This window comes from Apium graveolens, chromosome 7, assembly GCF_009905375.1.
Source record: "Apium graveolens cultivar Ventura chromosome 7, ASM990537v1, whole genome shotgun sequence".
In the NCBI taxonomy this organism is placed as follows: domain Eukaryota; kingdom Viridiplantae; phylum Streptophyta; class Magnoliopsida; order Apiales; family Apiaceae; genus Apium; species Apium graveolens.
This window is the reverse complement of record NC_133653.1, coordinates 201,122,011-201,133,995: the sequence shown is the minus strand read 5'-3', so window position 1 is coordinate 201,133,995 and position 11,985 is coordinate 201,122,011. Positions and strand designations below refer to the sequence as shown.

At 32.3% G+C, this 11,985-nt stretch overlaps 2 long non-coding RNA genes across 4 annotated transcripts; both read left to right on the top strand.

Annotated features, from left to right (window-relative positions):
• The first annotated feature begins 2,807 nt into the window (after positions 1-2,807).
• On the top strand, positions 2,808-4,600 carry LOC141670518 (uncharacterized). 2 transcript variants are annotated; one of them, XR_012554586.1, is made up of 6 exons: positions 2,808-3,036; positions 3,229-3,321; positions 3,423-3,484; positions 3,593-3,776; positions 4,198-4,361; positions 4,483-4,600. It is a non-coding gene; the product is annotated as an uncharacterized LOC141670518 (long non-coding RNA). The 2 variants fall into 2 exon arrangements; XR_012554587.1 differs by having other exon boundaries at positions 3,414-3,484.
• A 552-nt stretch (positions 4,601-5,152) lies between these two features.
• Positions 5,153-6,487, top strand: LOC141675262 (uncharacterized). 2 transcript variants are annotated; one of them, XR_012555964.1, is made up of 4 exons: positions 5,153-5,511; positions 5,651-5,808; positions 5,879-5,982; positions 6,213-6,487. It is a non-coding gene; the product is annotated as an uncharacterized LOC141675262 (long non-coding RNA). The 2 variants fall into 2 exon arrangements; XR_012555963.1 differs by having other exon boundaries at positions 5,651-5,982.
• Positions 6,488-11,985: the final 5,498 nt, after the last annotated feature.

The following is an 11,985-nucleotide window of genomic DNA, read 5'->3' as shown; positions in this document are numbered from 1 at the left end:
GACAGACAATGGTGGATTTCTTTGACATGAAAAACCGTTGTCGGATGGGTTCTATAACAGTAATTATAGCTGTTTTTTGAAAGTGTTGTCTTTTTGATGTTTAATTACCAAGTCAGACAACCGTTTGAAAATGCACTATTGTAAAATGTCTTTAACCACAACACTGTTGTTAATAAACTAAGTTTTTGTAGTCTGAGACAACAGTTTTGGCCTTTATGTTGTGTAATTCAAACAAGTGTTTATTATAATAGTTGTCTGGTTAGTCATCAAACAATAATTTTTGCATACCATTGTTAAACGGTATTAAATGGAAAGCTCATTTAGACAATGGTTATTAGTACTGTTTGGTAAATATGGTTCAAACAATGAGTATATAGAACCATTGTCTGAACACCTTATTTCGAAGACTATTTTACAGATTGTGAGAGTAAGCGTTGTCTGTTGAGTAATGGCAATAAAAAAAATTACTTGTACATATCAATGCCCCAGAAAACCAATCCAAAACCATCCAACCATGAAATTTACAAATCATAAATCATCCGACCAATAGACTAGCAATCAAAAAATACTTCCTCAAATGGACAAGTTAAATTAAATCGGATAATACAACCAAATACCATTACAAATTGACAAGTCACTACTAGAAAAAGTAGAATAGACATCGCATCTTAGACATTGGTTGCTCCTGGAGCCGATGTAAAAGGGTTTTTAGACATCATTTTTAATCAACCGATGTCTTTTGTTAATATAGACATTAATTTTTTAGCCCAACCAATGTTATAAGTCTATTTTAAAAAAAGGATTTAGCGCCCTCCATTTCCCCATTAACCAAATATTTTGTTCCCTCTTAAAAATCCCCCGATTTTAAGTATCCAAATATCCCCCTCCCTTATCTAAAAACATAAAAGAAAACTAAAAACACTAATCATTCTCGATTCTTCTCTCTCTCTCTTCTCTCTCTACTCTCTTGACCGAAGAACTCTCTACACTCATTTCTATCTACTAGAGAACTGACTCTCTTTGCTCTTTGTGCCCGACTCTCTCCTCTCTATCGATCTAATACCTCCTTCCCCAACCCAGTTCTCCCCAACTGTGCTCTCTTTTCTTCGGAGGTTGAAAAAGTATTAAAAAGGTCAGAATCGAAGTTAATTTAAAGCTTAAATCGGAGTTTAAAGCTTAAGGAGTCCAAATCTTGAATAGGGTATTCTTTAAAATTCAATTTTTGAATTAGGGGGTTTAATCTGAAACCCTAATTTTTTAATCAGTTAATTTTAATTAGTTTAAATAGTTGATTTAGAACCCTAATTTTTTTAAGGCCTTCCAATCAGTTTTATGAAATTCAATACCTTGTTTTTTTCTTTTCATTTTTCCCTGTTAAGTTTTAATGTGAACAAATCAGATCTGTATTTGTGTGTTGATGTGTGTTCTTTCGGAAATGGTGTTCTTTCGGAGTGTTGCACTGCTAAACAAGCTGCTCTCTCGGGCTGTAAGTTATATATTAGTATTGTTTGATATTTTATGTGATTCTTTTGTGTTTGATTTTCTGATTTATTTTTCACAATGTTTTTTGATAGGTTCAACAATCCAATCTCAGTAATACATTGCGTTGGTTTCAAGTGCAAACCTCAGCTTTTGATCTCGTATTTGACTATCTTTCCCTGTTTCTTGTTTATTTATGTAATAGTTGCACAACATTTATATGCTAGTTTCTGTGGCACAAAATACTTTTTAGATGTTTTCAATACAAATCCTAGTGGATTTGTGAATATTTGTATACGGGTCTCTATTGGTGTTGTGAATATTTGTGAAGATCAGTGAAAGAATGAAATTTCTTTAGGATCTTGTACCAGGTTGGAGCAATGTTAGTTTATTCAAAAAATAATTGGGTAACCGTTAACTATAGCTCCTTATACATGTAAAGTGCTTCTTTTGGAGTTCACTCAAGATTGCTGTTGATATTTTCAGTTCACTGGTAAAGCAGTTATGTTGGATGAAATCATTAATTATGTTCAATCACTAAAACCACAAGTTGAGGTATTTAGTCAAATTTTTCATGAATATAATCCTTGCTTATTTAGATTTGAGAAGGAAATTTTTTTATTTTATTTAAGTTCCCATACAAGAAGCATGAGAATCCAACCTTGGTCAATATTCTTGTTGATAGGCATGATTTCTAACAATTATCTTCCATTACTGTTTTAAGTACGTTTTTTCAGAATAAAGATAGCTGCAATATTTCACCTAATCATTATAGGTTATATGATCATCTAAAATTATCTGGAAATTGTTAAACACTACGCCATAGATGGCCTATCGCAATGGTTTAATCATGCGTGTTACAAAATTATGTTACCTTAGCTATGCTCACCTTAGCCTACTGCAACATAGTATTTTTAATGTTATCATATCATTTATATTATGTTACTATAGTTTCAAAGTGTTACATACCGTAGCATACTATGTTACAATAGGGTGTTAACGGATAAAAAAATAATATTTTACAAACAATAAAATTTATATAATTATATGACTTCAAAATTAATTTATTTTGGTAATATAATTAATTAATAATATTAATATTAGCTAAGATTAATAAATTATATTTTTTTGTTTAATTTTATAAACTGTACTATATAATAACTCACAGTTTTTATTAACCGAAAATTTGAACAGTATTTAAATTTAAAAATTTATAAAAAAAGAGAAATAAAGTGAGATTAGAAATGTTGGGCTCGGCTTAAAATATTTGGAGAAGCAACAATTTCGCAGACAAAGTCAAAATTTCCCTTTCTCGGCTTCCAGAATCTCCCTCTCTCTTGATCACTCTCTCCTCTCACACAGTCTCTCCCTCAATATGCTTTCAATTGAATCGAATCTAATCATCCTCACAGATTGATTACCTCACAGATTGATTATTCGAGCTAGGGGTTTATATCGATAAAATCTCACAGATTCGAATTTCAAACAAAATTTGGGTTTTAAATTGGAATTGGGGATTTTTTATTTACTGCGAATTTTGGGTCATATCCTTTTGTGGTTAATCTCTCTCTCTCTCTCTCATTTTGTGTGTATATGTATATCCTACCTCTCCTCCTCTCTCTGATTTTGTGTGTATGCTACACTGTTTTTATGCATATTGATATATTAGTTTGTTTTTAGAATTTTAAGTTTCAAATTGAAGTTTTGAATTTTAAGTTACATTTCTTGATCACAATTGATCATTCCCAGGTGGATATTCTATGCCTGAGAGAGAGGGATCTATTGAATCGCTTTTCTCAGTACCAAGCATAGGGAGTGAGCACAGAACAAGCATTCACTTTGGTAAGAATGCATTTATTTTACTCACATTAGGCCTGTATTGCTATTTTCCTCTCTTCTTTCGACCTATCAGATTGCTGAAGACCTGGGAAAAGTCTTTGCAGATCTTGCGATTTTAAGAACTTTCTTAGAGGCCGAGGAAGCAGAATCGGCTAGCCAAGTGAAGGTACTCAGAACTTGTCAGTCTGTCATTTGCAAAGTTTAAATAGAATCCATCATATTGTACTTGTTAATATTCTCTTCCTATATTTACCGGAATTTTTAAACATTGCAGTATGAAAAAGTTGAGAAGATTGGTGAAGGAACATATGGAGTAGTTTATTAGGCTCGTGACCGCGTCACAAATGAAACCATTGCTTTAAAGAAAATTCGACTAGAGCAGGAAGATGAAAGAGTGCCAAGCACTGTTATTAGAGAAATTTCTTTACTAAAGGAAATACAGCAGGAAATATTGTCAGGTACTGAACATGTGTCTGTTACAGATTTCTAGATTATGCATTTATGCTACAGTAATAATGTGGCAAATGGTGTTTTTCTACAGAGCTAATGTACTTTCTGATTGTATTGTGTTGCAAATTAACAATGTGCTTTGAATTACTTTCACAAAGTTAATCTGTAATTACTTACATATGACTTTGTGATGCTTGCTATTATTATAAGTTCTGAAGAAAGCTTTAAGTTCAGTGATATGAAGTAGCAAAATATGAAATGTTCTTTGTTAGAGTAGTGTTTAAACACGGGCATGTGTAAGAAGTATCAGACTCGGGGCAATATTTTATTTTTTTTACATCTTTTTGGCCTAAAGTGTCCGAGTGTTTATATGATTGTCCAAGTGCCTTGTATAAATAAGTGCTAATTCCTGGAACTTTCAACTTTCAGATAGAAACATGCAATGGAAGGCACTGGAAGGCAATTGTATAAATAAGTGAGAATTGTAAACTCTAAAAACCAAAATCTTGGGGTTTGCTTAAGAATCGAAGAAGGATGAGCCACACTTCAATTCTCTCTCACTTTCTAAATCTCTCTGCTACTTCCCCACTCATGTACTTCTATTATTCTTTACCCCTCTTTTTCTACACATATACATTCATATTTCCTGTATTTGTATGTATATTGTGTCTATTGTTTTGCTGATTTTGCTTGTGATTTTATAATTTCTTGTAGAATTCAGAGGGGTTTCTAGAAAAGGGCTGAGTTGTTTAGTGATTATGGTAAAATGGGTCGTTGGTTTTACAGTTTATCAGCACCACAGCCTCAACTTTCTGATAATTCTACTACTTCTGTCAGGTTATTCATTAATTTTATCAGTATTTTAACTTCTAAAGTTTTTATTTTTATATCGAAAGATTGTTTTTGTTGAATTTGGATTGTTTTGTATTGATATAGAAGTGGATAATGCTAACTTGTTGTTTAGACCAAGCTTTATTTAATTGCAATTGGGATTTCAGGTTTGTTTTCTAATGTGAAAAGTTGCATTTTCTTTGGTTGCGGTGTTGTGCATTCTGTTTTACCTATTACCTATTTATTAGATTTCTAAAGCTGGGCTATGCGGAATGCTGCCTTTGTGTATTGGTCCCAACAAGCCTATGTTGTGGACTGAGAATTGGACTGCTCAGTGAGTATACGAGTGCATGTATGATTAAGATCCACATGCATGGAAGAGGCAAGTTGCTCTAATTTCTTCTACCACTTTAGCCACTCAATTTACTGTTGTTTCACTTATAAGTGTTTATGATTTATCTTCCTCTCAAATGTTGGCAGTACTAGAGATTTACCTTTCGCCACATAATGCATCCTTGCTGTGTCACAACGGTCACACTTTGTTTCTGTTTAACCTGTAAAGTGCAGGTTCATAATCGATGTCCTACTTGTAGACAAGAACTGGGATATATCAGGTGCCTGGCTCAGGAGAATGTAGCAGAATTGCTTCAACTTCCTTGTAAGTATTACACACTAGGATGACCGGAGATATTTCCATATGACAGCAAACTTAAACACGAAGAAGGATGCAATTTTAAACCATACAGTTGCCCATATGCTGGATCAGAATGTGCTGTAATTTGCACTATTCCCTTTCTGGTTTCACATCTACGAGATGACCACAAAGTGGATATGCACTCAGGATGTACATTCAACCATCGATACGTGCAATCCAATCCTTGCGAAGTTAAAAACACCACTTGGATGCTAACAGTAATCCAGCTTACTCTATTTTTACCCCTCTTGCCTTAATTTTCTAATACCTATTTTATAGATGACTTGTATATGTACTAGTCAGTGTAGGCTGGGTTCTGAAAGCTATTAAATCAGACTCTAATTTGTTTTTTGCCAGGTCTTCCATTGTCTTGGTCAGTATTAATTTCTGCCTTCACTTTGAAGCCTTCCAACTTGGCACGTCCCCTGTATACTGCGAATGAACAAGTTATTGGATCCACAACTTTGTCCTGATGCTAGTAACTCTAAAGATACAAATTCTGCAATGCTTTGATGGTAGGAAATTGTTTTCTCTGTTTCTTCACCCCCTTTAAGACTTGTAATCATCTCATAACATTGATTGTAGGTCTATTTTACATCAAGATGCCAACTGATTCGTACAAGGAAACTCGTAACCTTACAGTTTCACTTGAAGATAATTTGTTTGGTGGTCAAGTGTCGAAGCTTCAGGTTATGGTCATGAAAACTATGATACATGTCACTCACTTTCTACATAATTCCGAATATGCATATTATTTTAAATCTTTGGTTTGTGAGTACCACGTGTTTATTGTGCAAATGGCAGTTGATTGCTTTAGTTGTATCCTGGATTTTTCTTTCAGTCTCATATATCTAGTTTCTAATTAATTTCAGTGCACTCTTTTACTTAGAATTTATATTCACTGATTTATTTCCTGTAGTGGGTAAACATGATGCTACTTTATCCTCTGAATCAGAAAATAATGATGAGCAGGAACAGATCAGAATAGCTCGTGCCTTGCTAAATTATTATCAAACTGATCATCAAATTTTAGTTGATATCTTCGTAGATTATAGACTATGTACCTGTTTTTTGGATTATGTGGAGTTGATGGTGATTGTGTTAAAACTGAAACAGTATTTGGCGGGGGTTTGTACCAATTTGAAGTTTGGTGGTTTGAATTGTTTATTTTATTGACTTGTATGAAAAAGAGGTTTATGGCATGTTCAATTTACAAACAAATCATGTCAAATTTTATTTTTTGAGAAATATGTTAGATTAGGTACTTTAATATTACAAACAAATTAGTATAATATAATACAAATCATTTAAAAGCTGTTACAATAGGGAAAAATTGTTATAATGATTTGGTGACCCACATGTGGGGCCCATATTGGCCTTACATGTGGGGCCCTTTTTTTCAAATTTTAAGTGCAAAGGTAGCATGTATAGTGTGATACTATAGACGTACTTTGATGTTACATTTGAAGCTTATTGTAACACAAAATTCAAGGTTGCAACAGGGCAAAAAAATGTTACCTTAGGGGCAAAAGGTAACTCGAAAAAAAGTAACTTAATTTTTATGTTACCTTGGGGCTTTTATTGGCTGTGGTAACATTTTTTTTAGGTCTGTTGTAACATTTTCTTTCTATTGCTCCATCTATGGCGTAGTGGGTTGTAGACATCAACTTTACCATCCAATGGCCAGTGATCAACTGGCCTATTTGATTTCCAAGATAAGAGGAGGCTCACTTGGGATGGAAGTGGATTGGAACATCCTTTCAACTGATATAATTTTATTCTCGAGATTACAGAGGCTCCATATTACCCAAGTTTGTAATTGATTTAGGTTGAGGCTATAAGTAACTGCTAAGCCTACTATGCCTGCAAACCGATATGTCACCGACGTTGGCAAAAAAACTGAGGATGTGGAGGAGCAAAATCAGATGCAAAATAAAAATTATGTGCTATAGAGAAGTACCAAGAATCAAACCACATACTTGGATCTATTGTTCCATGAGGAATAGATATCAGGAAAACTAACGAGAATAAAAATGTTAGAGAAGACAATATATCCAAGTGAAAGTTCAACAACTCCCTTACACTAAAACTGTGAAACTTTGACCGGGACCTTCCATCGATTAGATTCATATTTGTTTCCCGAAATCTGTTTTCTTGATCAAAACTCCTAATCGTGGTTGATCCTGAGATTATTTCGGAAAAAATTTATATAACTGGAGCTTGACGCACTCCAACTAAACAAGCCAGCTCACGTGCTGAAGGTAGATAATATTGCTGAAGTATAAAAATATGACATGTAGCTCAGGATAAAGGACAAGTTACTATGGAAAATACAATTATGCTCGAAACTTGTATGCTTTTGAATATTTTCTATACCAACACTGATGTTTACACGAGACATCCTGTTTTTGTATTAAATGTACCATCCGTTCAATGCACTTACTCTATTTATGATGTTTCCACTTGGAGTAGAATCAAAGAAAGACATTGGAGCACGAAAAATGCAAGCATGCATTTTGTAGAAGAGTAGTGTTGTTGTCTAGTATTCAACGATTTCAAGAGATAGGGATCTTCCAAGTATGCAAAAAGAACTTTCGATTGCCAAGGCTACATAAAATATTATTAAAGTAGAAACTTTAACTGCAGCAGCCACACTCCTTGACACAGGAGTTTCCCAGGCCATCCCGTAATTACTTCCAATCTGAAGTACTTGAAAAAAAACTTGTGAGAACAGAATGACGGGTATGAGTGCACCCCGATATGCTGTTATAACATATTTCCAGTAGACTAAGAAACCGACTCTCCCTTTCTCCCTTTCTTCTTCATTAACAAGCTGTCCTTTCGTTCCTACTGTTTCATCCGGTGGTTCAGCGCTCTGAACATCTACAGTCTGTTATGAGGCCCGAAAACTCCCTGTACTCTATTCTCACCGAGATTAGAAGATTTAGAAGCTGGCCCAGCATCTAAAGAGATGAGTGCATATAAAGCTGTCTTATGTGCACCCACAAGTTCAATAAAGTCATTCCCTGAATTAAGTAATTTGCCATATTTTTCGGATTGTGTGATCCGCCCATCTTTCATAACCTAATAAGATGGAATTATCTCAAAATAAATGTTCACATATAATGATGAAGGAGACAAAGAAGAAGTCTAGCTCACCAGGATGAGGTCTACAACAGGTAGAAACTCAACTTGATGAGTTACATAAATCAGTGTCTTCGACTCCAGAAGACCCAGTAAGCACTCTTGTCACACAAAATTTCTCAAATGATGTATGCCAAATCAGATATATAACAGTAAAACATAATACATATCATCCTCGTCAAGCTTTTAATATGAATGCTTGTAACACGCATAATTAAACATATAAATTAATTAGTACAGCTACACATGTTTACACATATACAATTCCATACCTAAACTGAACAAGAACATAAACAAGAACATAAACAAGAACATAAACAAGAACAAAAACATACAGTGAGGAACACAACATAAACAACATAAACTAAACATAACAAGAACAAGAACATACTCAACATAAACTAAACAGGATCCATACACATGCGTCTATTAAAATTAAACAAGAACAAAGAGGAATACATGCATCTATTAAAGTAAAAAAACATACAAATGCGTGTGAAATCTTATCTAATCGAGCAAACCCACGTCAAGATTAACCAAACCCAGCTTCAGAGACCTAAAATCAAAACATAAAATAGAAAAAACATAAAATAGAAAAAACGAACTCGATTAAAATCAAAACATAAAATTTGAAATTAAATTCGAAAAAACATACTTTTCACACACTAACCGAGTGGTCCAGACTTCCTTCAAGGCTCTTCAACACCAATCAACCTCGATTTATGAATTAATCAAGTTTATTAATTCATATAAATTTTAGGGGTTTTAGGTTAAAGAGAGTGAGTGAGAAGAGAGACAGTGAGAAATGAGAGAGAAGAGAGAAGAGAGACAAGACAGTGTGAGAGAAGAGAGAAGAGAGGAGAAGAGAGAATGAGAGAGAAATGAGAGAATGAGAGAGCTGAGAGAGAGGGAGAGGGGGGAAACTATTTTGGTTAATGGGGGGAAACTGAAAATAAAAAATTTGGTTAACGGGGAATTTTTTGGTGTATTTACGGGGGAAAGAATGAAGCAGGCATTTTTTATTTTATTTAAAAAAAATGATTATAGACATCAGTTGGTTTCGATACTGATGTCTTACAACACCTTTAACATCGGTTTAAAAGTAACCGATGTTAAAATTGCTTTTAACATCGGTGACATTTCTAACCGATGTTAAAGGGGTGATGTTGTAGGCACTATTTCTAGTAGTGATTGTTTGAAAATCTTGCACATTGTATACATTTTAGAAGTATAATATTACAAAATATATTATTTAACAAACTACGTTTAGTTTGTAGAACATAAATGGTCATTTTGCAGAACAAATATATTGTACTTGTAAATGTATGAGATATGTATAATTTTATTGAAATAATGATATTTGTGAAACATATTTTTCAATATAACATATTTTAAAAAATATTTTATTGGTAAAATATAGATGGACTCAGAGGACTCCAATTAAACGGTGGACTCCATAGAACTTTAATCATATATATATATATATATATATATATATAATCGGAGGTCAAACCCCACGTTGACCAGTATATATATATATCTGAAAAAATAAAGGTAGAATAAGTAATGGATTTATGATTCATGAGTTTTGGAAGGGTTAACGAATTGATAAATTATTATTTTAAAACTTGATAGAAATTAAAAAATTGATCCCGAAAATAAATCGATTCAAGACTTTAAAATAAATTTGACGAACATAGAAATTTATGTCCATCAATAGGAAATAAAAAAATTATCCTGAACAATAGGATAGTCACGTAAGAAAATAAATTTATTTGGTCAATATAAATAAGGCATTTTAACCGGGTGTCTCGAACGAGGGAAAATGTTTCGTGTTATATATAATCGTGAATAAAGCTCAAATAATAAACTTGTAAATTTTAATTTAAAAGAGGCACAACAATTACCAACATCAAAATTAGGAAAGGGAGGAGATAAAACTTGCAATATTTCAGTTTATTAGCTCACTCCTCAAGAAATCTCACCTCTTCCTACTTAAATACTTCTCGCGTGGAGAAATTCTAAAAATAATAATCCACACAAAATATTTCAGTATAAAATAATTAAACCACGAATTCTTTTACTATTTTTATTTAATAGTTAAATAATTCATAAATATTGACTACTAGATCAATAATTACACTTTGAAAAATTATGACATAAATTTAACAAACATTTCACTTCATATTTTAATAAAATTTAATAATGTTCCTTTAGCGTATACTAATCATTTTCCATATTAACAGATTTAAAATTAATTCTATTTATCAATTTATATTTATGCTTATAAAATAGATTTATTAAATAATATCTATCCTTTTCGATACCAAATCTTGGATTTACTTTTCAATTAAATTTTACTCTACTTTCGAATAATGCAATTAATTTATCCTAAAACTAATAGGATTTTCCGCTATTTGCTACTCACTAACAAATCTCAAATTAACCCACCAACACTTTTATGTCACATTTCAATATATTCTAGAATACCCTCGAAATACAATATGTATACATAAATTATGTCAACAACACCAATTTTAATAAAACAAAATACCTTTCCAATACATCAATAACCTTTAGAACATTCATATCAAGAACCTTAATTTTAAAATCCAAGAATCAAACATCAATTTCTACATGTTATTGGACTCCAAATTCATCATATAATATACCAAAATGATCAGGAAGAAAAGATCTACATGATTATGCCATCAAATCATATCAAAAACAACAAGAACAAAAATTCCTAATTTAATCCATAAATAATTCAAATTAAAACAATTAAATAAGAAAAATACCTTGATTTCTACACTTGAATAGATGGTGGATTCAAAAAGAGTCTTTCAAGACTTCGATTTGATATATTGCACGCTTAAATCGGAGTTCGATAACGACTTCGTTTGTGCGTTTGATTATGAAGAATGCGACGTTTTTGGGGTTTTTCTCTGTAAATTCTATATTTCTACTCATCCATTATGATTATACGAATAAAATGAAATAATAAAAGGGCTTCATATATTTATGGAATATTGGTTCGTATTGGATCATTTTGGATCGATAAATTAGTTACTTAGCCGCTAAGTAACTGTAAAAAATGATATGATTTAATACCCATATTGGATAATTATCCAAACCGGGCTTTTTATAAAACACTTTATATGAAGATAATGTAATTTTATCTCATCTTTCAAGAATACGGATTTTGTTGATATATCGAAATAATTAGTGTATCGAATATTGTACACCGGGATGCATACGGGTTAAAGCGTAATCCGGATCGAAAAAGTCAAAACACAGAAAATATCCGGAATTACCAGATTAGGTTAGGAAGGAGTTTTTCGAACAGTTTCAAGTTGTAAAAATGTAAAAATGGTTGAGGTTGGACGATTCCCGCCTTTATAAAGTAATTTTTATAATTATTCAAAAAATAATTATTAAATTTATAAATCATTATAAAATCATATAATGATCTAAAAATTATCGGAAAAATATCACAATTATCTATATTTTATTCCGGGCATAGTATAATTAATATACTCATATCTTAT